Here is a 27,174-nt window from a genome sequence, read left to right as displayed (position 1 = left end):
GAACAGACACCTCGGTGATATTGACGATAAAGACAGGGTTAGACGGAAGATTCTCCAGCTCAATGGAGCTGCTCAGAACCCCGACAGGGCTCACTGACTGATTCTGAAAATCCACATTCACCCTGAGAGAGAGACACACACACAGTGAGTGAGAGAGACACAGAGAGAGAGACCTGTAACAGAACAGCACTAATGTACAGAACATCATCTAAACATCACACTGTCTAGGGGATGTGGTCACATGACTACTCTCACTTAAAATGTAACTATGACTCATCTGATGATGCTCGCTGCAGTGTGTGTGTGTGTGTGTGTGTGTACCGTGTATATCTGAGGTGTGAGATACACTAGCCCCCTGCCCAAGTCTCCACCTCTCCAGCGGGTTAAACGTTGAGATGGAGAGGAAGTCTCTGCTGCGCGAGGAGGAGAGACAGAGAGACCTCTGGGAGAACGCCAGAACCTCTCATTGACGAGCGGTAGAACTCTACATAGGCCCTGATACACACAGACCCACAATACATATTTATAGAAAATCACAATTAAACACACACACAGTGGTGTCACACACACCTGGAGCTGTCAAAGGAGATGGATTTGACTTAACCACAGTGTCTGAAGAGAGACTGGAGCTGTTTATAGTAGAGGAATGCAAATGGAGGGAGATTACACACCTGAGAGAGAGAGAGAGGGAGGGAGAGAGAGAAATATTATTATTATTATTATTATTATTATTATTATTAATCCCCTAGTTAAATGGAAGCTGACTGAATACCACTACGGTGGTCCTGGGGTCGTTTCCATAGAGCTCCTTGGAGGCGAGCTCCTCGTCCACAGTTCCCTGGAGGAAGCAGTTCGGATAAAATGCGCCTGCAATCGCCACCTGAACAACGGAAACGTCACTGATACTTAATAATTATTATTATTTATTTTCTGCAGGAGTAAGTTACACTTCTTGGACTTTGTCGTCATGGTGACAATTTTAAACTCTGCATTTGCAATTTTACTTTGGATGCTTGTGCTTCTAAGGCTGTGAATTATGACTAATATTTATATTTACTGTATATCAGGGGTGCCCACACTTTTTTGACTTGCGAGCTACTTTTAACATGACCAGTCAAAGAGATCTACCTACACTAAAAATGCGAAACATATTTATATATACACACTGCGTATACTTATATATATACTTATATGTATATATACACACACACACACACTATATGTTCATGTACCTTGCATAACTGCATGAACCCTTATGGCGCGATACAATTCAGTACATTTTTGGTCATTACCTTACTCTGACGACGTGCACTGAATAGAATCAGCCAGGGTTGCATAGTCCGGACAGTAGCTGCTGGTAGCCAGCCTCAAGCAGGCCTCCAAATGATGATCAGTCATTGTGGAACGGTATTTGGGCTTAATGATCTTCATGTGGGAAAAGGCTGACTCACATAAATAAGTAGAGCCAAATAATGCAGTCAAGGAGGTGGCACATTTCCTCATGTTTGGGTACTTTTCCCCTGTGAGTAAGTTCCAAAACTGTCCATGAGCCCTGGACTTCAGCTGAATGTCAGTCTGTAGTTTCAAAAAATCTCATCCTCCACTTCAGACGAGTTCAGGTGAACAGCGCTGCAATTTTCGATGCGAGTGAATCAACCTCAACATTGTCCCTAAACAGGTAGCACATGAATGTGGTGAATGCCTCCAGTAAAGCAAAGTCTTGAAAGCGTCTGTCAAACTCTGACCGACAGCTGTCAATCTGCTCCGTGTAGCGTGCAATGTTAAACTGCGCACAAGCCTTCCGCTGCGTCTCCAGCTCTGACGCGAGGTTTTGGAAGTTCCCAAAAACATGGCGCTGCAGCTTTGAGAACAGAAGTTGCATTTTCCGTTTAAAGGCATTGACTGACTTTAATTTTTGTCTTTTCCTTGCAGCTCCAATTTAAGTTGGTCAGATCGGTTAAAAAAAGTCCAGCAGCCACTAATCATCACTGAGTTGGGTGTATTCTGCATGTTTAACAGCAAAAAGAAACTCGCTTATCTCCGGACAGAGCTCTCGAAATCTCTGCAGGAATTTACCCCTACTCAGCCATCTCACGTCAGTGTGTAGCAGGAGCTGAGTGGTCGCAGTGTGCCTTCTCCAGATGCCTTCTCCAGCACGGAACAGCCGTCTTGGAAGTGATCTAGCACGTATAGAACAGGCGATCTTTGTTGCCACATCCATGATCTCTTTCATGTCTAGCATTCTTGCACATAAGGCTTGTTGGTGTATTATGCAGTGGTAGTTAAGGAAGTCAGGGAAAGCATCGTCTTCCCTGCACTTGGCAATGAATCCATTTGCGCTGCTCAACCATTGACTGATATCAATTTGCACACTGGGAGCTGGGTTTTGTCAATGAAGTCTTTAAAAGACTGAAAAATGTCCTCTCCCCGCGATTTCTCTCGCTAGCCTTTAGCACTGGCGCGCTTGATCGCACACGCGTGGTGAGAGAAAAGACGAGATCTCAGACTGGCTGCCCTGTACATCAACTAACATCTTTTTTTTAAATGGCGATCTACCCGCACTTCCTTTGCGATCAACCAGTCGATCGCGATCGACATATTGGGCACCGCTGCTGTATATATTTTGACCTGAAGAAAAAAGCCTCTTTATACACATATGCTGTTAAACTACACCTGTTCTACTCGTGTGTGTGTGTGTGTGTGTGTGTGTGTGTGTTACCTGCACTATGAATTTCTGTGTGCGCGCTGGTGTAGTCAGAGGGAGAGGAAGTTTCGCTGATGTGCATGTTGAATTGTGACACTCAATTCTTCAGATCCTCAAACAACTCGGCCACCTGTAACACGCACACACCAGAAATGATAGTTAGGGATCTGTGTCAAGAAGTGTGTGTATAGATGTGTGCGAGTGAGTGAGAGTCATAACCTCTCGTATCCGTTTGATCTGAATGCAGTTCTCTTTGCCCCACTCCAGCTCATCCTAAAACACACACACACACATCAGTACCACTTTATTTATTTCTATAATCCAACACGTTATAATTCAACATAACTGTCACGATCTCCTGCCTCCCATACGCCGTGTACCGGTTTAATCTATTTCCTTATTTGGTCAGTGCTTCCTGTTCTTATTACGATGTCCTCTCTCTGACTGGTTCCTATTTCTTAAATTGTGCACTCTATCTGTACACTACACACTTGACCATCTAACACCTGGATATTTGAAGAGCATACAAACACACACACACACACACACACACAACCTGCGTGAAGTTGGACCCCCCACCAACACAAAACATCGGCAGAATAGTTTGTGCTGGTTTGTGCCGTAAAAATTTTCGTTTGTGCTGCTTCAGTTCTGGAGATATTAAAAGAATATTTATAGGTCATTCTGGGGTCACTCAAACCCCCCACATGCTCCAAATTCACCCCAAATGGTCTCAATAATAATAATAATAATAATAATAATAATAATAATAATTCAAAAGAAGAAGACTATAGCGCCTAAACCTAAAAAAAATGAATGTGTCTAAACGTTTGACCAGTAGTGTATGTTTCCAATGCAAGTGCTATAGTACAGGTGTGCTGGGTTATATCTTACATAGGTCTATTAGGTTATACACGTGTCTATATGCAATGGTTGTCAGTAAGTATACAAGAATAAGTATATAGTTATGTATCTCTTTATTTTCCTTTATTTACGTAGTATTGTTTTGATAATTTTTTTTCCATTTTATTTGATTTTTTTCTGCCAAACGACTGCCCACACTCCAGTCCAGTAGGTGGCGGTAATGCCTCTTTAGCATTAAAACAAAAAAGAAGAGAACTATAGCGCCTTAACCCACACTGCGCATGCGCGAAGCCAGATGACTCAACCATTAAACTAGTAAAAGAGCTCTAATTAGCCAGTGAAGCTATATGTCGTTCAGCCACGTCCACTTATAAAAGTAAATCATGCAGTATTCTCAGACTGGGCAGTTATTGACAGTGAATTCATCTTTTAAATAGAATCAAAAATAACATCGACCTATTTGCTAATCACATTTCGATTAGCTTGTTCATTAATTACACTGCGCATGCGTGGACTGGACTGCCTCCTCAAAAGCTAGCACCGCTAGCATATTTGTATAATACTAACATTAATATTGAACCAGAGGAGTGAATAAAAAAAGTTATAAAATGTTATTTCTCACTTCTCCTCCTCTTGTTCTTCTTCTCTGTGCGGGTGTGAGTTATCTTTGGTCGGTTCCTCGGTGATTCGGTCATTAGTGAACCGAGCTCCGAGAGTGAATCAGTGCGCCGTCACCGCCTGCTTCATACTGATACACCTGAAACACAGGTGTTAACACCGTTAACTACACACATACACACAATACAGCACAAAACGGGTTCGGTTACACAGAACCGAATAAACTCACTTTAGTTTGGGTCCAAACGGGCCAGAACTAACACTAACAACGCTTTCTGCTCCTCACTTCGACTTCTCGCGCTCGCGGTGACGTCACCAACGTAACGGACGTTGACGTAAATTTGAATCTGTGAGGAGAAAATAAAATAAAATAAACCCAAATATTATTTCATAAAAAGCTTCATTATTCTCTTCTTCTTAAACACGGTAGAGGATAATATATACAAATACATAAAAAAAACAGCTTTATCATTATTTTAAATCAAGTCCACTTTAAAAGTGCTCCTTTCTAATTACATTTTAATTAAAAATATACTTTATCTTACTCTTGTTCAATTTAATTTTTTTTTATTAATATTTAATTCATCGATGATTGTAGTCGTGTTGAGGTTTCACGTTCTTTGTGCTTTATTAGCATAAATATACACTTTGTTTAAACTTTTGAGTTTGGACACAAAATGTAAACATTCCTCAAGAATCCAGAACATTCATTTGTTTATTATTTAGAAAGTAATAATTAAACAGGTGAATAAAATGATCAGATTAATCACTTGCAACATTTAGGATATGAATTTCTTGTATTGAGAGAGGTTTTTAATTATACACAGATATAAATAGATTTTATTTATTTGTAGTTTTCATATTTGACTCGGTACATTACACTACATTTATTTAATCAACTATTTATCAAGTTTTTAAAAAAAATATTTAACTGAATGATTGTTCAAGATCAATAAAAATCTTCAAATAATCTATCAACACCATCAATACATCTAATCAGCAAATAAAAATCTACATTTATTCAGTTGATCTATTGACTGGTTTATTGAAAGTTTTACAGCTTCGGCAGGTAAAGAAGCCATGGCTTTAATCTGATCTTCTGATTTCTAATGATAATTAAATGACAAAATACAGAATTAAAGAATATCTTTATTTAAATTCAAAATCATGAATCATTTAAAAATATGGACTACATGTCATTTCTACAAGTGTTCATACAGACAGAAAGACCAGAGATGAAACGGATTTAACAGATACAGGACAATTAGGACAAGGAAAGTGAGAGAACTAGAATGATCATTTATTTATTATTTAAAAATAAAATTACAACCGTGTTCAAGATCACAGCAAAAAGACAGTAGAGGAAACAAAGGAACAAAAATATTTCACATTTCCTGTTTAAATTCAACAGTAAAATCACATGAACTGAAGACATCGTGACTTTTTGAAACCGTTCGTTACATTTTTGAGTCAAACGGAGCAGGTAGTGATGAAGAAGCTGCCTCGAAAGATCATTTCTGTTCCTCGAAGAGTTTAAAAAAAAAAAAAAAAAAAAAAAAAAAAACATTAAATCCTAAATGTATGAAAAATAAACATTATGTACATTTTATGTCTAATTACAGTGAACCTGATGGAGAGTGAAGCTCACAGAGGCGAAGTGTTCACGCTACAGCAAATTTCACCGGTTGACACTAAACTCGCTCACTTAGGAGGTGCGTTTCTCTGTCCCGGGATATTCCTAGCACTGTGTGTGAAAGCTCCTGAGATGTCCAGCATGGAGACGTGTGTGTATGTTGATGTGTACACAGTACCAATGGTCAGGATGTACTCTTGTGTCAGAGTTTCTCGTTCTCCTGAAAAACACACGTGCGCGCACACACACACACACACACACACACACACACACACACACACAGTGGAATTGTAAAGCAAAACATTGGAATATATATCTTAATCACATCTCATAGTCCTTTTATAGAGTCTGAATCAGTTTGACTGATTCATTTCAAGTTGATTCAGAGTCGAATAACTTTCTAGTGAGAATCAAATACTCATCTCAGTCTAGTTCGTTTGGAAGTGTGCGACTCTCACTAGAAAATGATTTGACTCCGAATCGTCTCGAAACGAATCAAACCGATTCAGACTGGACAAATGGACTAATAGAAGAGAAAGAGCAACAGGAAAGAGGACAGCCTTCCTGCTGAAAGCAAACCGGATCAGAACCTTACATTAGATTGTTTTCTATATTTTTATTTTAAATCAGTTGTGTTGTTTTTCTTCTTTCTGCACTCGATTGAGGAAACACAGCAATGATAAATAAATAAATAAATGTATCTGTCCAGCTTCCTCCTCTTCGTCCCCCAGAATGACGCGTGGGTGACGGATTGACAGATTTAAAAAAAGATGTCTGGGCAAACTGTGACCTCCTCGAGTTAAAAGTGAGCATCCAAGGAAATTTACTGTGTTAACTGCACTACATTCTGCAGTCACACAGCACCAGAAAAAATATGTACATCTACTGTACATGTTAACACACAAAACAAGCTTTTGAGTATTAGTTACCCTGTCTTACTGTACAAGGCACCTGCAAATAATAAAGCAAGTAATTAAAAGTTCATCTATCATTTCACTTCCACTAATCAGTCTTTTGACCAGTCTAAAAATAAAAAGACTAAAAAGAAACTCAGACTTAGCAAGAAGAACTAAAGATATGTGGATGATGAAGTCTCAGTTCCACCACAGCTTCAACAGCCCTGGATCTTCTCCTTTAAAGCTTGGAGAAGGGCACGTCTTTCGGACTCTTCTTTTCCAGGGCTGTCTGCTCTGACTTCATAAGATCCTGTGTCTGCAACATGTTCATGTTCCAAGTAGCCTGGAGACACAGAGGAGCAATCTCAGATTTCGACCGCTCTACTTTGTGTTTGTGGCCATACTGTGTGTGCATGGGTCTACCTTGAGGCTAAAAATGCTATTCATGTCTTAAGCAGATTCTTACCATGTAGTCTAGGCTCTCAGTCACACTGTGGTCTCAGGAGTAGAGGAGGTTGATTTTGGTTCCCTGGACAGCGACGGGACTCCGGCCTGCAATCTCACCTGCTATTTCCAGAGCTCCAGCAATCATTGACTATCAGGGAACACACGACTGCAGAGATGAACAGAACACACACTTACCTTCATTTATACTAAATAATAAAGCTACATGAAAAAAAAAAAAATACACGGTATAACCCAAAGTCACATTCTTCTGTTATCGTTCCATATCTTCCATGTGTCAGTCCAGAATTTCACCACTTTGTGATCACAGAAATTAATGCAAAATCAAGAAACTGCACAATATTCAGAGGAGCTTCCACTTTTTCAAAGTTACTGCAGATTTGGGCCAAAACCTGTCATGACACGTCATCACCACAACAGGCCTTCAGCACAGGTTACTCTACTCCTGAACAAGTGCGGACCCGGATACAAGTTACGTTCACATTCATGGGACAATTCACATTCACAGTTCCAGTGTAACCGAACTCGACCAACTTCTACAGGTAGTCTCGGGTTCGGTACCGCAGTGCACTTCCCAGTCCACATTACGACGGTCACATTACCAACTTTTCATGCAAACTGCTCTGTTTTGGACTAAACTTCTAGTGTGAAAGCCCACTAGAACAGCTACACTGCAGAATTTTTCTGTCTAAAAATGAACAAATTTCAGGTTTTGTAGCTCTTCTTTGATAAATGACAAGATGGTAATATCATAAAATAGTCCACTTTGTATTAAAACCAGACATCTGATGCTCACTGTGGTTTATTTAATCTTCAACAAACTGCAAATGTAAATAATTGTTCAGAGTGTGCCCCCTTGTGGTCAACTCTTTCAGAGGGGCTTGTACAAGTCAGAACAATCAGCCCATTCTTATCTTCTCATCACTTACTATCTCTATATATGATCATATGGACAAAAATAACTTGTTTACAGATCTTGGTGTAAACATGTAAGCAAGCAATGTATGGCAAGTTAATGTTCCTCATACCTTCACCTGAAACCAGGCATCCTGTGTGCACAGACGAATATCACAGACCGTGATTAGATCCACTCCTGCGAAAGAAGAAATCAGATCCACAAAAAAAAAACTGTTAGTAATTCAGTCTCCTGCAGCTAAAAGCCCCAGTAAAAGATAACTCTCTGATGGTTAAAGCTTTGCAGGAAAGTGACACCACAACTCTGGAAAGTTCCATCCATATTGTTTGCTGAGTGTATGAGATGGTACTTAACACTCCCAACAGACCTGCTCCCACACACGCCATGCACTGCCACCACCACGGGCTTTGGACACTACAGACACATCAAACACAAAGTTCAGTTTATATACCACAATGTATTACTCTAATAGGTTATTGATTGTACAAATATTACATGCATGTAGAACCCCTACATGCTTCGTGTTTAATTTATGTAAGGAATAAACATGCGGTTATAGGAAAGTAGTCAACGATCCAATGAAGTGGAGTGACCGTTACCACCCTAAGGTAGAACTGCACATTCTGAAGTGTTTTATTCCCCTTATACCACAGCAAGTTGTCAACACGTGCATTTCTTTATTAATTAAAGAAGAACATGTCATACACATTAATCTATTTTAAAGGCTGACCGATAGTGGATCTTACAGACGCTGATAACCAAGTCGGGTAGCACCTACTAATAACCGATTACTACTGAATGAAAATATAACACTCAGTGGAAAAATTAAGATCACTTTATTACAAAAATAAACAGTACTGACCGTACCATGAAAATGTACTGAAATAAACATATATATACACAATATATATATATATATATATATATATATATATATATATATATATATATATATCCAATACAGTTTGCAGAGTGGGCAGCTCCCATTGTTCCAGTCAGGAAGCTGATGGTTCTATCCCAATTTGTAGGATTATAAATTCGCAGTAAATCCAGCTCTAGTGTGGAGCAGTATCCAATTCCCAAGGTAGAAGATTTATTTGCTCAGTTGGCAGGAAGAAAAATTCTCCAAACTGGACATGACCCATGCGCATCAGAAGATAATTCTGCACAAAAATTCCAATAAGTACGTTACAATTAACATGCACAAGGGATTATGTACTTACAGCAGGCCACCATTTGGAGTTGCTTCAAGTCCAGCGATCTTCCAGCACACAATAGAAGGGATTCTGCAAGACATCGCACGCGTCACAGTTTATCTGGATGACATTTTAGTCTCAGGGGCTAATGAACATCTGCAGAACTTGGATGAGGTACTGAGTAGGATAGAAAAGAGTGGACTGAGACAAAGAAGTAGCAAGTGCGAGTTCATGGGAGAAGTAGAGGTATTTTTAGGTCACAAAATTAATGCCATAGGATTACAGTCGAAAGACAGGTCCTATATTATGTTTGAGACAGCTGGCATTGTAGCCGCGAAATCAGCTAACATTATGCTCCATGTAATGTTTGCGATATCCAGTTATTTGTTAAACGCTAACGCATTGCAATGTTATAAACTACCTCCTAATGGACCACCATGCATCTCCATTCAGCCCGTGTCCTGTCAGCTAAATGTAGCCTCATGTCACTAATAATTATTCACATGTTCATGCTTTTAATAAATCTTTTTATCCTGCCACCGTATCAGTGAATTTAAACTAATGCTTGCATTCAGAGTATAAGGGGTGTGTGTGCGTTTAGGAGTGCACCTTAGCACTTATTAGTCATGGTCAGAGTGTTTGAACTAAAATATCCCTCTCTCTCTCTCTCTGCCAGTATCAGCCAGAGGAGGATGTCCTCCAGGAGTTTTTAATTTTATAATTTTTTTTAATTCTCTCTCTTTTTTAAAAAAAATAAAAACCACACCGTGGTATTGAGCATCGTGTACTTTTGGTGGTATCGGTACCGACGACTAGATTTTTGGTATCGTGACATCCCTAATATGTAAGGAAATAGGATGAACTCTGCATACAGGGAAGCTTTGTGTGATGGGGGACTCGCGTAGTGATTCCACATCCGCGGCGTGCGGCTCTTCTAAGACATCTACACGAAACCCATCCGGGAATTACCAGGATGAAAGGCCTGGTGCATAGCTATATGTGGTTGCCACACTTGGATGCAGAGGTGGAAGCATTGATCAAATCGTGTGCAGTCTGTCAGGAAAACAGAAACGCTCCAGCAAACGCGTCACTGCACGCGTGAGAGTTGCCAGAGCAACCATGGAGAAGGATTCACATTGATTACGGTGCACCGTGGATGGGTAGAATGTTCTTGATCGTGGTAGATGCATTCTCAAAATGGACAGAGGCTTATCTGTTAATCAAGTCTACATCCACATTTACCATTCAGTGCTTAAGACAAACCTTTAGCCAACACAGGATACCAGAAGTAGTGATGTCAGACTATAGCAGTTTCTTTGTTTTTTACCAGTGCTGAATTCCAAGAGTTTATGGAAAGAAACGGCATCAAACACAAGCACAGCACCCTACCATGCATCTTCCAGTGGTCTGGCTGAAAGGGCCATTCAACACTCAAAACCCTGATGAAAGAGAGTGCCGAGAGTCCATTGAAAAAGCTAGCCAGGGTGCTGTTCAGTTACCGAACGACGACACAGTCGACCACTGGCAAATCAGCCGCTAAACTGCTGTGTGGAAGGAAACTGGTCTACACAGGGTTTCATTGAGACAAACAATTGAGACAAAAATGGTACCATGACCAACATGCAAAGGAAAGATATCTCGTGGTGGGTGACCCAGTGTATACTAGGAACTTCAGCTCTGGACCTACTTTTATTCCAGGAACAGTTCAGAAAAAGACTGGTCCTGTATGGTGCACAGTAGCATTGGGAAGTGGGCAAGTAGTGCACTGACATATTGATCAGGTGAGAGACAGGCACAATACAACATCCGCAGCACCAGCACCAGAGTTGTAAGACACTTCACAGCCAGATGTTGACATTCCAGTGCCTTCTACAAAAGACTCAGGTTCTTCATTCTCTGAGGAAAGTCACAAACAAAAACTGGGAGGAACTTCTGAAGTGGCTGCGTCAGAAACTTTCCTTGGGATGGAAAACCCTGAGTTGAGAAGGTCTACATGTACTAAATCTCCAAGCTATCTGAAAGATTATCATTAGTGTAGTGGTGAGTTCCCCAACCGCAGGACAAGAATGAACCCAGGAACTGAACTGAATCTCAAGAGAAAGTGGGGCATGCAATAAGACAATGGCCCAAAACAAAGAATGGTTAAAGAACAATAAAGTTATTGGTTTGGAATGGCCAAAACTGATGTCCAAGCCCATGTGCAGGACTAATCAACAGTTACTGGAAATGATTAGTTGCAGTTATTGCTGCACAAGGGGGTCAGACCAGATACTGAAGGCAAAAGGTTCACATACTTTTGCCACTCCCAGATTGGAATATTGGATTATTTTCTGCAATAAATAAATGACCAAGTATAATATGTGTCACGTTTGTTTAAATGGGTTCTCTTTGTGTAGTTTTAGGACTTGTCTGAAAATCTTGTGTCTATTTTTGTAGAAATATAGAAAATTCTAAAGGGTTCACAAACTTTCAAGCACCACTGTAGCTGTGATGTGCAGCAAAAGGTTATTGAGCTTCACACAATGGGAAGTGTCTATAAGAAAATAGCACAAGCATTGAAAATGCTCATTTTCATCATCAGGGCAATAATTAAGAAGTTCCAGTCCACTGGAAATGTTATGAATCAACCTGGAATTGGACGTGTGTCTATATCGTCTCAACGCACTGAAGAGGACGGTTCGAGTGGACAAAACATCTCCAAGGATCACAGCTGGAGAATTGCAGAAATTAGTCGTGTCTTGGGGTCAGAAAGTTTCCAAAACTACAACCTGAAGTCACCTACATCACAAGTTGTTTGGAAGGGTTTCAAGAAAAAAGCCTCTACTCTCATCCAAAAACACACTCGGGTGTCTTCAGTTTGCCAGACACTACTGGAACTTCAAATGGGATCGGGTTCTATGGTCAGATGAAACCAAAATAGAGCTTTTTGGTAATAAACACCAGAGGAGGTTTTGGAGCACACAGAGAGGTAGCCATATGGAAAAGTACCTCATGCCCACGGTTAAATATGGTGGTGGATCTTTAATGTACTGGGACTGTTTTTCTGCCAGAGGACCTGGACATTTTGTTAGGATACATGGCATCATGGACTCTACCAAATATCAACAGATATTAAATAAAAACCTGACTGCCTCTGCCAGAAAGATTCAAATGGGCCGTGGTTGGATCTTCCAGCAGGACAGTGATCCAAAACATACATCAAAATCAACACAAAAACGCTTTACTGACCACAAAATCATCAAGTCATTTAACACTAATGAGCAGTATTAAAAATATTATCATGGATATCTGAGTCTGATAATAAAATTAACTTCTACTTACAGTCAAATTTTGTAGTGTTTAGGACATTTAACACCCTTCCATCCAAAAGAAACCAAAAGGGGGTACAAACTTTTACACTCCACTGTATTTGGTTGAAATTGCGCTTATAGAACAACTGAACAGCAACGTTTCCATACAGGTTTTAGTGAAATGTTTAACAATAGCAACTTGACTTGAAATGGATGTTTCATTAGCGTGGCCTGTGCCCAAATCCTGCACGACTGCGTATCTAGGTACACTACACACGGTCTGAACGAATGGAGTCTCTACCGCACCTAGTGCACTAGAGATAGAGATTCCATACAAGGTGATTTGGGACGGAGCCAGTGCACAGAAACCGTTTCCCTGCGAGAGGCGCAGGTGGAGCTGGAGCTGTGTGACTGATTTGTGCACCTGTGACTACAGAACTACCTCAAGTTTCCACACGGAGCGCTGTTCAAGAGAAAAACACTCCTAAAGAACAAATCACTGCGCCAGCGAGACATCAACCCTTTAACTAGACGTTCATCCCAATTCCACACAAATACCGCGGAACTATTTAGGGCTGAGAGACAGTTCAAAAAGCACTGAAAATAAAGTCACTTGGTAAACAGTTGCTCTCTGCGTCACCCAGACAGCGAGGCGGATAAACTACGAGTTCCCGAGAAGCGTCAGATTTACTAAACTAACTAGTTCACCGTTTATCCGGCGCTAAATAAAATCCCACCGAGTTAACTCAAGTTAGTTCTTTATACTAAAACAGCCGCAGAGCTAACAAGCAAGCAGCTTAGCGAATAAATAAGGCCAAACGCGTTCACCTACCCACCTACAGTCGGGTTTGAAGTCTACAAGTTGCTCAGTGCTGCGTTTTCTCTCCACTTCTGTAGTTCTCCGTCATTAAATGCGGTTCAGAGACGGCTTCCATTACACCAATCACCAGCCTTCAGTGAGTAAACCGCTCGCCATATACAACCTGCTACCTTTAACAGACCGACGCGGTTAGCCACGCCCACGGACGCCAGGGAGGATAATATGATTGGTTCGAACGTGCGTGGTGGGTGGTGCCACGAGAGAGTCCGTTTCCAATTAATAATAACAAGCTGTAACTTTTAGGCTAAAAAGTTGAATTTTGGTCTTATCAGGTATCATAACACATTATTTCACATGGTTTGGGGACATTGGATGTATTTTTATGTACTTTTTGGTTATAAAAGGCTTCCGTCTTGCCACCCTACCCCAAAGCCCAGAGATATGAAGAATTTGGGAGATTGTTGTCACATGTAGGGAGAAACCAGTACAATTCACTGTGTGCAGATAAAGTAAAAATGACCACTAAAAGGTAACATTATCATTTATTTCATAACACATAACACAAAAATGATGATGATGATGATGATGATAATAATAATACATTATATCCCTTCACTTTATATCTCTCCACTTACTGTATTTTAAGACATTCCCAATGTACCTGAACCATGCTGTCTAGAATTATTGAGCTATGTTTAGGAATTTGGGACTGCTTGAAAATGATTAGATTATAAACATCTGTACATGATTTGAATTAACTTTATGCTTCTTTTGTTACAGCAGTACATCTTATTCATACATTATATACATGAATATTATTTGTCATGACATGTTTTGGCAGTAAAAGGGGGACCTACACAATATTAGGCAGGTGGTTTTAATGTTGTGGCTGATCAGTGTATATCACTTTTCCTCTCTCAGCTTGTACTGTATTTTAAAACTGTATTTTAAGACTTTCCCCAATGTACCTGAACCATGCTATCTAAAATGATCAAACCATATTTGGGAATTTTGGACAGCTTGAAAATTATTCAATTATAAACATCTGTGTATGATTTTAACTAACTTTACAGAAGTACATCTTATACATATATGCATGATACATGTGTGGTATATATTTGTCATGACACATATATACAAATTGTCATGACCTCATAAAAAAAAAAAAATAGTCAAAGCATGTAATTTTTCTTAGCTTAAGATTTTTGGGGTCAACTTCCTGCTTGCTTTTGACTACACTCACATAATGTGGCTTCAATTCCTGTTGAAAATGTCATAATTACGAGGTGAATGCACATGAAAGTATAACCAGAACTCATATTTTTCTATGAGCTCCGACTTTATGAACTGAGAGTATGTTAAAAAAAACAAAAAAAAAACCCAAATTAAATCTCATTAGATTCAAGCAAGAATCTGTTTCATAAAGTCTTATTGTTTTCTTAAAAACCTTATTTTTTGGTTAATGGTGATGGACAGTGTGCACTGATTCGGTTTCTATTTTATAGCCACTCTAGCGTTTCACTTACAGTGTGTCATGGAATGACTGAAAGACAATATGCATACCTCCTAAATTTTAAACTTTTTAAACAGGAACAACCCAGTCCCACCTGTCCCCATCATCCTGTGTGACTCCCCAGTCGATACTGTGCACTCCTTCTGCTTCCTGGGAACTATCATCACCAGGACCTCAAGTGGGAGCTGAACATCAGGTCTCTCATTAAAAAAATCAGAGAGTGTACTTCCTGTGGCAACTGAAGAAGTTCAACCTACCAAAGACATTATGGTGCACTTCTACACCTCCATCATGAGTATGGTGAGTCCATACTCACCTCCTCCATCACCATCTAGTACACTGCTGCCACTGCCAAGGACAAGGACAGACTGCAGCATGTCATTCGCTCTGCTGAGAAGGTGATTGGCTGCAATCTGCCACCCCTTCATTACCTGTACACTTGCAGGACCCTGAAGTGGGCAGTCATGATTATGGCTGACCCCTCTCATGCTGGACACAAACTTTTCCAGGCACTCCCCTCTGGGAGGAGGCTGCGGTCCATCAAGTCCAAAAACCCACGCCACAAAAACAGTTTTTTCCCATCGACAACTGGCCTCATTAACAACACTGAAGACCCACCATGGTCTCTTATCCACCTCCATGAACATTTACACATCACATTAACGAACAACCCCACATTGTTGTTTCATATGCGTTACATTAACACACAACTCAGACTGCTGTGTTCAACACATACTGTACTAATGTACAGTTAATGTCTTTATTTTTATTTTCCTAAACCTTCCAAAACATAACTTCCTAACTCTCTCTTTTTAATATTATATTATTTCTTGTATGTACTGTTATTGTTAAGCACCAGTACACCGAGACAAATTCCTTGTACATGTAAACCCACCGTACTTGACAATAAATCTGATTCTGATTCCCAACAAACATCACTGCGAAAGACCGTTCAAAACTATGTCATGCACGTAAAAATTTCACCAATTCAAGTAGGTTTCCACAAAAAAGTATAATAAACTCCACAGGTTGCATCGCACATTTTGAGATCACGCATTTATTGCTGCAAAAATCAGAAAAAAACTGGAAATCCTGTAAGGACTGATATTGAATCTTGCTACTTTGCATTTCGTGGAATTTCAGAGTAATGAGGTCTAAAGCTGACATCCAAAATGTGTTTTAAAACATGTTCTGTAATGTGTTCTCCACAGTAAACACCTTACTCAACACAACATTCTTTCCCACGAGTACAGGCAGGCACGTATCCATCAGGGAGCTTCCAGGAAGTGTGATGATCATTCCCCAGGATACCATGACTGGTGTAGTTAAAGGCAGCAGAGTGCAGCAGCACCATGTCATTGAAAGCTGGAAAAGCCTTTACCTCTACAAACAATTCGTCACTCAGTGTGAGAAAGAGGTGGCTGCATCGACAAAGTGCACCGAGGCTGGGGTGCTAGTCAGGCATGGAGTTATGGAAACATGCTAACTTTATACCTTAACAGCAGCGCACCCCTCACGCACGTACTCCAGTTTTAATCGAAGGTTCACATTTCAAATTCCTGTTGGAATCTTTCTGACCATGTTCATGTACAGTTTGTACAAGATTTAGTTCCACTTATTCCTACTGATTATTGTAAAATGTTTAACAGAGGTACAGTATATTTTGAGATGTTTACATAACCTTTGAAAAGAAATGGTTGGTTTTAACTTTGCTTTCTGTTGTAGATTTTTAGCTTATTTATTAAATGATCTGGCGGACAGAAAATGGGAGTGAGAAACATTTGGTAGGTTTAGTGTTGAGCCATAAGTTTAAAAAAATTAATTTTGCAGTGGCACGAAGCTCAGTAGAATTTTCTGGCATGACCATCCAAGCTGTTTTTTAATTTTATTAATTACATTATTTTTGCAGACCCAGCAGATACAGTCAGGTTCATAAATATTTGGACATTGGCGAAGTTATTGTTTTTAAAAATATATATTTTTACCACAGTATATTGGAGTGGAAATAAAATAATATCCATATTCATTCTTTCATTTCTCCAGTATACTGTGTTCGACAGCAAAAATAACAACTTTGTCAAGTAACGAAGAGGAAACATTAGTATTGTCTGTACACCAAAAGAAAAAGAGAACCTCTATGTCGGTACTGTTATTGCACCTCCCCATAGTCTACCTCCTCTGTATTAAAGGTCATTTTAGGTAGCAACTATAGAAAATATAGTAGTTCAAAAAAACAACACCCTACTACACACTCGTCTCCTCATGCTGCAAGTGCACACTGGCTTTGGCCTAGTAGGGCGAGTAAGGGGAATTGAACACAGGTTATTGGGGAAAAATAAAATGTAAAGCAAGGCAAGGAGGAATGAGCACAAATTACAGCAAATCATGAGAAGCTTGTGGAAGGCTACCCCAAGTTCAATCAATGAACAGGCAATACCACTAAACACTAACAAAGTGTATGTAATTACTGTAAACAGTAAGCATAATGATTAATAATCTGTCATGTACATATGTTTATAGTTGAATCATTTTCAGACATGGTTTGGTAATTCTAGACAACATGGTTCAGGTTAATTGGGAAAGTCTGGAAATACAGTAAGTGAAGAAAGGAAAAGTGAAGGGATTTACAGGAAGAGATGCATGAAACACCTCACACCTATGCTTAAATGATGGGTTGGTGGTTAAATGATGGACTGATGGATTTTATCTGTATTAAATGGTGTTTTTATGAAGCATCATAATAAGCAGGGAAATGAGGTAGACTGGGAAATATAGAAGTTGCCTACTACTTATTTGTGGAGGCGGGGTTTGGTTGAACACCGGTTTGTGAATGGAGGGCGGAGCCAGGGAAAAGTGAGTGGTAAGGATCTACACCTGTGCAGGATTTTGTAACAGGTGTTCTGTGTTTCAATGAGCAGGATAAAAGGGGGAGAGAGAGGACAGACACAGGACAGCAACAGGTCAGCTCTGTGTCTAGATATGTGCATAGTGAAATAAAATTCCTGAAAAGAGACATAAATAGTGAAGGAAAATAAAGAAGTGATTTTTGAGCCTGCCCCATCTCCTCATTTTCAGTCCACCCGTATGCAGAGATCTTTACTTAGTGTACTGTGTTCATGTAATCATAGCGATTAAAGCGGTTTATCTTTAAATCCACATTCATACCCAATCTTTTATAGAATTCACTGTAAACAGATTATGTAAAAACACACACACAGAGTTTGAAAACACCATTAAAAGGTAAGTAGCATTTATAATTGATTTCTTGCCATACCAGCATACCATAGAATAAAAAAGTCAAATAAATTAAATAATAAAACCAGCATGAATTCATAAAATGTTCAGTCCAATGTTCAGGCAAATTGGGCCGGTTGTTCAGTTAAAATGAAATCATCTTAATTTTAACAGTAAATTGACACTATTGTGTTCAGTGTGCCATAGCAGCAACACCGTAAATATATTTCATTTAATAGAAAGCACATCTCCACAGCTCTCGTGGTACAAGGAGTTGCACTGACAACAGCACACCCTATACGTTCCCGCTGCATTGAATGCTGAAGGACTGTCGTGGTCTCTCCTTTCTCCCCAGCAGTGACCTCTACACAGGGTTTACCCACCTCCCAAACCACACGGGTAGAGTAAAACTGGTCTTGCACGACAAATACATCACAATTCCACAGATGTGATGGAACATCTCTGTTTGCAAGTTCCTCCAGCAGGTCTTCATACCATTGAAACCACTTTCCTAACGCACTACATTGCTGTATGGTTCAAGCTGCTTGGTTTGTTTCCTGCTCTCCAGGTCCTCCCTCAGTAGAGTAGAGGTCGATGGTAAACTAACTGGTTTCTCTTCCATTATTATTTGTAGTTCCTTAGTTAAATCTGTGACCATAGGCACTTCTACTGTTTGTTCTGCATGTTGTTTTAAGTTCCTTTCTCCCCTTTTTCCTTTAGGGCCAGCCTGTGTTGGGGTTAATGAAAGTCTGGCTTTCCCCTCTCTACCGAACCCCCTATTTTCCCTTACGGTCCCCACATAGGAACCCATAACAGCTTGCGTACTCGGTTTAAGAGGTGGAAACGATTCAGGGTCATTGAAGGATTCAGCCAATGGGGTGAGTGACTTTTTTGGCATTTCTGTTAACATTGATTTCAGGGTCTGTGCTGAACTCGCTGTGAATTTCTTTCTATATCTTGTTTTGCTCCAGGTTACTGCGCTGTTGAAAACCTGAATGTCCAATTCTCTTACTTCAGACAAAATGGTTGCTATTACTTCATTGTAGTGTTCTTTTAAGATCTCTATATTATTGTCCATCCACTGTGCTGTGTTTTGATTGACCTTTTCCAGTGTTGACTGGTTTGGAGAAGGTTTAATGAAGGATTTTGTGACCTGTCTGAACACACTTGGTGGATAAGGATTAGCCGGTGTTGTGGCCGCCAGAATTTCTGAATGATGTAGAGCCTGTAACAATTTGAAATATTTTGTCAATGTTAAATCTACAGCAGTTTTTGATTTGAGACACCTTGAATTTGGTTTTCACTTACATTTGCAGGTTCCCTTATTGGTCCAGAGTCAGCCAAGACTTCAAATCTATTGTGCATAATGTAGTGTAGTGCATGTTATTGTAATAATATTAATTTAAATACTATGCATAATGCATTACGGAGGCTTTATAACATGCTTCGAATGCGTTTATCGCTCGTTATAGGCGTGTGAAAGAGTGAAGTCTTAAAGATACGTTCATGTGTGACCTTTCCATCAGGAACACGTTTAATGTAAAAAAAAAAAAAAATCTTCTTGGAAATGACATGCTTGGGCTTGTTTGTGATGGTTTTTAGGACCAGTGCTATCTGTGTCTGATGGGTAACACCTCGAATAACATGTGTGTAGGAGGTGTGAGCTTGATCCTTTCACCATTAGCCAGACAGTGCGTCGTCTTGTTGTCCAAAACGGCGGTAATTTTCTCAATCCACAGGCACGTCCACAGGTACGTCACTCACCACCCACTTGTGCGTGTCGGCGGTGTCACTGCCGAGGGACGGTTTGATGGCACTCCACTCCATTGTGAGAGGGTCGTCTTCACCATACAGCTCGTCCATGCTCACTGACTGTGGGTTGAGAATGTAGGTCTCGATGGGCTTGTAGAATGGATTCACCTCGCAGCCCTCTGTCTCGTGGAGGGTGCGTCAGCGAGGGCACGGTACGCCGTGGTCTTACCGCCTCTTGTAGGGCCCACCAGCAAGACGCCCTGGTGCGCCAGCATGGTCTCGTACAGCTGGATCACCTTGGCGGTCATGCTGGAGACGGGCTGCAGGGAGCGGGCGCATAGAGCTGCCTCGATGTTCGACTGAAGCGCGCCGTAGTCGTGCTCGGGGATGCCCACACCAGGAAAGAGGTCTGACAGAATACCGCTAAACGCACACAAGAAAGATTGGATTGACTCGATTGACACTAGGGTCAAGATTTTCAGATTATGGATGTTCAGATGTTCCAGGATTCTTTACTTTTCTTCTGGTATAACATTACAAGGTGCTAATGTTATATACTTTAAATGCTTTAAAAAAAAGTTATATAGTATATAATTACAGCTTTTTAGTTGCAAAGAATTTGCAAATGTCAGTTAATTGTACAGTCAAACCTTGGATTGCGAGCATAATTCGTTCCAGAAACGTGCTCATAATCCAAAGTACTCGTATATCAAAGCAAATTCCCCATAAGAAATAATGGAAACTCAGATAATTTGTTCCAAAACCCAAAAATATTCATATACATAATAATGATTAACACAAAATACCATTTTATATTTTTATTATTTAAATTTAATATAAAGTAATCAAATTTATTCATTATTGTGTAGGGGGACTTTCACTGTTACTAATGGAATCACTGCTGTCTGTTGGCCCACCGGAATCTTTTTCTTTTTGTACAACGTTAACAAGGAACCTATCCAGTGACACTTGCTTTTGCCTCCTTTTAAGGATTTCGTGGAAATGTGACATTACATTGTCGTTAAACAGATTCATCGCTCGCACTGCTACAGTCTTACTCGGGTGGTGCTTTTCTACAAAATTTTGCGCTGTTTCCCACATTTTACACACCTCCCACACAAAGCCGATATCCTGGCAGGAATTGAAGAAAGGCATACACGAAGCTCTTCTTCAACAGCTTGCAGTCTCTCTCTGTTTTTAGTTTTTATAGCAGTTAGGCTTGAAAAGCTCAGCTCACACACATATGTTGTGGAAAATGGGAGCAATGTCAAAACTTTGTTGGCCGGAATGGGGAATTCCTTGGCAGCAGTCAACCAAAAACTGTCCAAAGGAAGTTCAGCAAATCTTAGTTTAAACCACAATCTTGTTTCAGTTCAGTTAGTTCCTCCTGCTCCTGTAAAGTCATGTCCTTTCCAACAGCAGTCAAGGCATTCGGTGGAGGCTGAAGAGAAATAAAATGACAACTTCTCCTCAAGAGTTTTCAGATGTTTACCTATTACCTCGCACAGTGCAGCAGGGTGATCTTGCCATTCCTCTGTGAGTGGGAACATCTCAAGGTTGGCACTTTGCACATGTTGTTGCCAGAGGTGCACCTTTAAATGGAATCCATTTATTTTATCCATGCTTGTAAGCAGGTTCTCATTTTGGCCTTGCATCCGTGTGTTCGGTTCATTCAGATGATGAAATATATCTGCCAGGTATGCCAGCTTTGCACACCACTCATCACTTGCAAACAGATTTGAGTAATCAGACCTCTCATTTGTCAGAAACACTTTAAGTTCCTCCCGCAGCTCATACACACGGGCCAGCAACTTGTCACGCTACAACCATCGGACCTCCGTATGGAGCAATAAGGCTTTATGCTCCGCTCACATTTCCTCACACAAAGATGCAAATATACGACTTTTCAAAGGTTGTGTCTTTACAAAGTTCCCTATGTGCACAACATCATCCAACACAGGAACTAGTTCTGCTGGTAAAGTCTTTGCAACGAAGGCCTCACGGTGCAGAAAACAGTGTGTAACAATAAGATCTGGGTTTCTTTCCTTCACTCTGCTAACGAAGCCTTAGGTGTGCCCGACCATGGCTGCAGCTCCATCAGTGCAAACACTTGTGCAATTTTCCCACGTAAGTCCTCCCTGGTCAAGATATTCTCATGTGACCCAAAAAATTTCCTCCCCTGTTGTTTTTTCTGGCAGTGCCTTACAAAATAGGAAGTTTTCTCTAATGGCATCTCCATCCACAAAACGCACATTGGCCAAGAGCTGAGAATATCCGTAGACTCATCAAGTTGCAACGCAAATTTCCTACTGATGCGTATCTTTTCCAAAACATGGCTTTCGATGTCTGTAGACATGTCATCAATATGTCTGGCGATTGTGTTATCTGAGAGCGGGAGTTTAGATATGTCTTTAACTGCGTCAGGGCCGAGCATCTCGTTGACAGTGTCTTTGCGGGCAGGTAGTATTAACGTCTCTGCCACAGTGTGGGACTTTTTTCATTTAGCTACAAGTTCAGCAACTAGCTTTGAGGGCTTTCTAATTTACCTTTGTGGTTTTTCTCATTAATGTTGCCTGTTTCGGTGTTTTCACGCAGGCAAACAAAATAGTCCATCGGCTTGTTTTGAAGCGACGGGTGTTTCGCTTGGAGATAGCGTTTAAGCTTGCTTGGCACCATGGCGCTATTGGACAGCTTCTCGCCACACACCAAGCATAATGGAGTCGGGGTCATCTCATCGCTGGTGAAAGTAAATCCTAACGAAAGATAACTTTCGCTGTATTGCCTCGAGCTCACCGTCTTTGCTTTCTTTTTACCACCACTCATACTAGGCCCTTCACCTGGGTCACAATCTTGTCCAGGGCCCAGTTTGGAGTTTGCATTTTTCCTTTTTAAAAACTTCTCCATCACTGCCACCACAACCTGTCGCATGCGTCACTAATTCTCTTGTCTCTAAGAAGGTAGGAGGCAATTACCTACTGCCACCTAGACGAATATTACATTGCTCTGCCAGTCACTATATTACAGCACAGACACTCAACCATGGCTTATTATTTGCAGATAATAATTAATAAATTTTAATAAAAAAGAATTTTAAGACTACGTGAAATTGGACAATTTCTCACGGCACACCTGACGATCTCTCACGACACACTAGTGTGCCATGGCACAGTGGTTGAAAAACACTGCTCTACGGTATGTAGACTGTATTACATGCGTGTTGAGCAGAGAGGAGATATTATAATATTATACAGTACCTGGAAATATAGTGTGTGACTGCTGCTGAAATAAGGAAGAGACTTAGGATTCTCCTTTTCAAATCTGAAACCAAATTGCTGAATCAGCACAATACTTACCTGAAAAGCTCACTCTGCAAAGTCTTTGAAGTCTGGGTTTGATTCCAGGCCAATGCACAGCAGAGTTTTGAATATTGAGCCTTCACTCAAAGAACTTTAAAAGCCTTATCAATGCTGCTGAAATATACAAGAGACTTAGGATGCTCCTTTTCTATTTTGAAACCAAACTGTTTAATCCGAACAATACTTAATGAAAAGCACACTCTGCATTGTCGTTGATCCTTTAAGATAAGCATTGGTGGTTCAGTGGTCGAATTCTGACCTGCCACACATGAGGCCAGGTTCGATTCCCCGCCAATGCACAACTGGGTTTTGAATATTGAGCCTTCACCCAAAGAACTCCACAAGCCTTATTTATTCTGCCCAAAAAAAGGGTAGCAGACACAGTCCATGTTGCTCAAATATACAAGAGCCTTAGGATGCTCCTTGTCAATTTTGAAACCAAATTGCTAAGTCAGCACGATACTTACCTGAAAAGCACCCTCTGTGAAGTCCGGGTTAGATTCCAGGCCAATGCACAACTGAGTTTTGGAGACGTTTGTGGTGCAAGAGCCTTCACCCAAAGAACTTTACACGCCTTAACAATTCTGCCCAAACTAGGGTACTCCGTGCTGCTGAAATATGGAAGAGACTTAGGATTCTCCTTTTCAATTCTGAAACCAAATTGCTGAAGCACCACAATACTTACCTGAAAAAAAGCACACTCAGCAAGGTCTTTGAAGTCTGGGTTTGATTCCCCACCAATGCACAGCAGAGTTTTGCATATGGAGTCTTCACCCAAAGCACTTCACAAGCCTTATCAATTCTGCCCAAATTAGGGTAGTGGACGAGCTCCATGCTGCTGAAATATACAAGAAATTCTCCTTTAGAATTTTAAACCAAATTGCTGAAGGAACGCAATACTCATCTGTAAATCGCACCCTGCAAAGGCTTTGGTTCTTTAAAATAAGCATTGGTGTTTCAGTGGTAACATTTTCACCTGCCATGCAGGAGGCCCGTGTTCAATTCCCAACCAATATACAGCAGAGTTTTGACTATTGAGCCTTCACCCAAAGAACTTTACAAGCCTCATCAATTCTGCCCAAACTAGACGAACTCCATGCTGCTGAAATATACAACAGACTTAGGATGCTCCTTTTCAATTCTGAAACCAAATTGCTGAAGCACCACAATACTTACCTGAACAGCACACTCTGCGAAGTCTTTAGCTTATTGAACTAAGCATTGGTGGTTCAGTGGTAGAATTCTCGCCCGCCACGCGGGAGGCCTGGGTTCAATTCCTGGCCAATGCAGAAGGGACCTTTGAAAGTTAAGCCTTCACCAAAAGAACAATACAAACCTTATCATTTCTGCCCAAACTAGACGAACTCCATGCTGCTGAAATACACAAGAGACTTAGGATGCTCCTTTTCTATTTTGAAACCAAACTGTTTAATCAGAACAATACTTAATGAAAAGCACACTCTGCATTGTCGTTGATCCGTTAAGATAAGCATTGGTGGTTCAGTGGTAGAATTCTCACCTGCCACGCGGGGGCCAGTCACACGTAGGTGTAGAGCGCTGACTAGCCAATAGAAAGTGAGGAAAATCCAGGAGGAGGGTCGGACGAACCTAACGTAAAAACATTGGTTCAAATATTTATATTATATTATCTGTTACATATTGTATCTATGTAATTTTTTAAAAGCGGCATTGTCAACATTTACTATTTCGATACTCTTTCAGTGTGTAAAATTAACTGTTAAAGAAGAATGTGAAATTAACAGTTTGTCAAAATTAAAATAACTATCTAAATAATATATGCAGGGTGTGTTATAGTAAGTTATTGAAAATGTATTGCAAATAAGGACTAAGATTTTAAAACATTTACAAATACAAGCTAGATAAAACATATTTACAAATACACAGGACGGTTTTGTTTTTTTAAATACAATGTTGTCTATACACAATTCCACAATGGTAGAGAGAGAGAGAGAGAGAGAGAGAGAAGAGAGAGCACAGAAAAAGTAGAATGAGATTCATGGACAACAGTATTACACAGGATTTGTAACTATTTACCAAAATTCAAGCTTGTGCTTGGCTTGCAATCAGACATGCCATGCACAGACCTTAAATACTGTGTTTCACAACAAAGTTATTTTCTCTTTTCAACAATCCACCTCTGCCTCTCAGCCTCATAGAATGAGGACTGCTGAAACTCTGCCCATGTCGTCTCTGCATTCATTCCCTGTACTTGATACAGGGAGAGCACTTTAGAAGGACAGTAAATGTATTTGCCTGCCACTCCAGGGAAACCAGTGTGGATATGAGGGCTATTGGGTCCTTGTTTTAGTGGCTGGTGGCAGAACCTGCACAGATGACCAGAAGGCCCTCTGCAGAGTATGCCTCAAAGACTTTCCTGGAGCAGTAGAAGTATTTAACATCACCAGCCTGCTAAAAGAAATATACAGAGGAGCCATCACCCATGTAATGAGAATTTGGCTGACCACAAGCTAAACAGCATCTAATTTGTATTTTTGGTGTCTTCTCAACTGCTGCCTGTGTCAGAGGTACGTCTTCAGGAATACCACTAGCAGGTGGATTGAACGGAGCGGGTGGCTGTATTGTTCCTGACCACATCTTTTCTTTGAGGTGTTGACTTCTCTTGCAAAGAAGGATTGTCTTTAATGCTTCTTGCCTCTTCAGATGAGCCCTGAAGTAAATCACCTGATGGGCCTCTCCTGAAGGACACGTTGATTCTCCCAGGGAATTTTTTTTTCTTCATGCTGATGGCCTGAATAGTACCCATAGATATGAACAATTAACATAAATAAATATATAAAAAGAATTTACATAGTTATGTATTGTTTTGTAAAGTAAAATTATGGTAACTGATTCTTTTAAAATAACTTGACAGGTTTCATGTTAGAGTAAAAGATCAATGACCCAAAGTTTAATTATACAACTATTGAAAAGATACACATCTACTCTAATATATTCTAACCTAATCTAACATAACTGTGATCTGCTCACTTGTTACCAAAAGACTTTATTTTACTGTGTGTTTGACTACTGAACAAACAACAGACACTGAACAGTAGACAATAGAAATTTCACTCGGCATACAAACGTATAATGATATTCCTGAACTGACACTACAAATATAGTTTAAACCATTCAAATGATATTCATAATATACCGATGTTTCTTTTGAGTAAATAAGCAATTTCGTTATTTATAAGTCGCTTTGGTTAAAAGCGTCTGCTAAATGAATAAATGTAAATGTAAGTGTACAGTTCACTTTACCTGCTGCTTAAGAGCGCTTTTTTTTCTCAGGTAAAACGATGAATGTTAATCGCTGTCTGGGGAAAAAAGAAATAAACAAAAATAGATGAAAGCCGAAAAAATAAAGCCAATAAAGTATTAACTGGCTTTCGTGATAGCGGAGGCAATTCAAAATGTAGATCTTCAAAAAAACAAACAAACAAACAAAAAAAAACACTAAGCTTCGGAACAGCGCCATGGAATCAACACGTGGCGAAATATATATTGCATCCGTAGTGATAAGGACTACCATTGAGAATTAACTGGAAAAGTTAAGCATAACTACTTTCCGCCCTGGGAAAGTTAAGCAGAACTACTTTCAGCTAACTACCCTGGCAGCAGTGGGATTTGAACCCACACCTCCGAAGAGACTGGAGCCTCAACCCAGCGCCTTGGACCACTCGGCCACACTACCCCAGGACAATGTGGTGGTTTACCCGTCCGTGGTAAGAAGGTGACCGGGTCATTCTGCCGGACAACAAGAAATCTGGCATGGGCGCGACAAATGGGCTGTTGTGAGACTCAAGTGCCTTTCGCTTAACCAGCTCTGCCGGAGACATCTAACCATTTCCAGCTGAAGACAGAGCTAAGGCGTGGTCTTTTGGACGCGATTCGTC

The 27,174-nt window shown here is 40.3% G+C and overlaps 1 long non-coding RNA gene and 2 other non-coding genes across 6 annotated transcripts; 1 reads left to right on the top strand and 2 right to left on the bottom strand.

The window, feature by feature from the left end:
• Positions 1–5,079: 5,079 nt before the first annotated feature.
• On the bottom strand, positions 5,080–15,880 carry LOC128604762 (uncharacterized). Of its 4 annotated transcripts, none has more exons than XR_008385285.1 (6): positions 13,419–15,871; positions 9,320–9,382; positions 8,209–8,510; positions 7,182–7,328; positions 5,835–7,058; positions 5,080–5,703 (listed from the first exon to the last, which is right to left on the bottom strand). It is a non-coding gene; the product is annotated as an uncharacterized LOC128604762 (long non-coding RNA). The 4 variants fall into 4 exon arrangements; XR_008385287.1 differs by having other exon boundaries at positions 5,080–5,709; positions 5,892–7,058; positions 13,419–15,870; XR_008385286.1 differs by lacking the exon at positions 5,080–5,703 and having other exon boundaries at positions 5,717–7,058; positions 8,209–8,273; positions 8,464–8,510; positions 13,419–15,857.
• An 8,595-nt stretch (positions 15,881–24,475) lies between these two features.
• trnag-gcc (transfer RNA glycine (anticodon GCC)) lies at positions 24,476–24,546 on the top strand. The gene has a single exon. It is a non-coding gene; the product is annotated as a tRNA-Gly (tRNA).
• Positions 24,547–26,890: 2,344 nt separating this feature from the next.
• On the bottom strand, positions 26,891–26,972 carry trnal-gag (transfer RNA leucine (anticodon GAG)). The gene has a single exon. It is a non-coding gene; the product is annotated as a tRNA-Leu (tRNA).
• Positions 26,973–27,174: the final 202 nt, after the last annotated feature.

The sequence above is a fragment of the Ictalurus furcatus genome, unplaced genomic scaffold, assembly GCF_023375685.1.
Source record: "Ictalurus furcatus strain D&B unplaced genomic scaffold, Billie_1.0 scf2, whole genome shotgun sequence".
Taxonomy (NCBI): domain Eukaryota; kingdom Metazoa; phylum Chordata; class Actinopteri; order Siluriformes; family Ictaluridae; genus Ictalurus; species Ictalurus furcatus.
The sequence above is the reverse complement of the archived record's forward strand: the minus strand, read 5'-3'. Positions and strand labels throughout refer to the sequence as shown.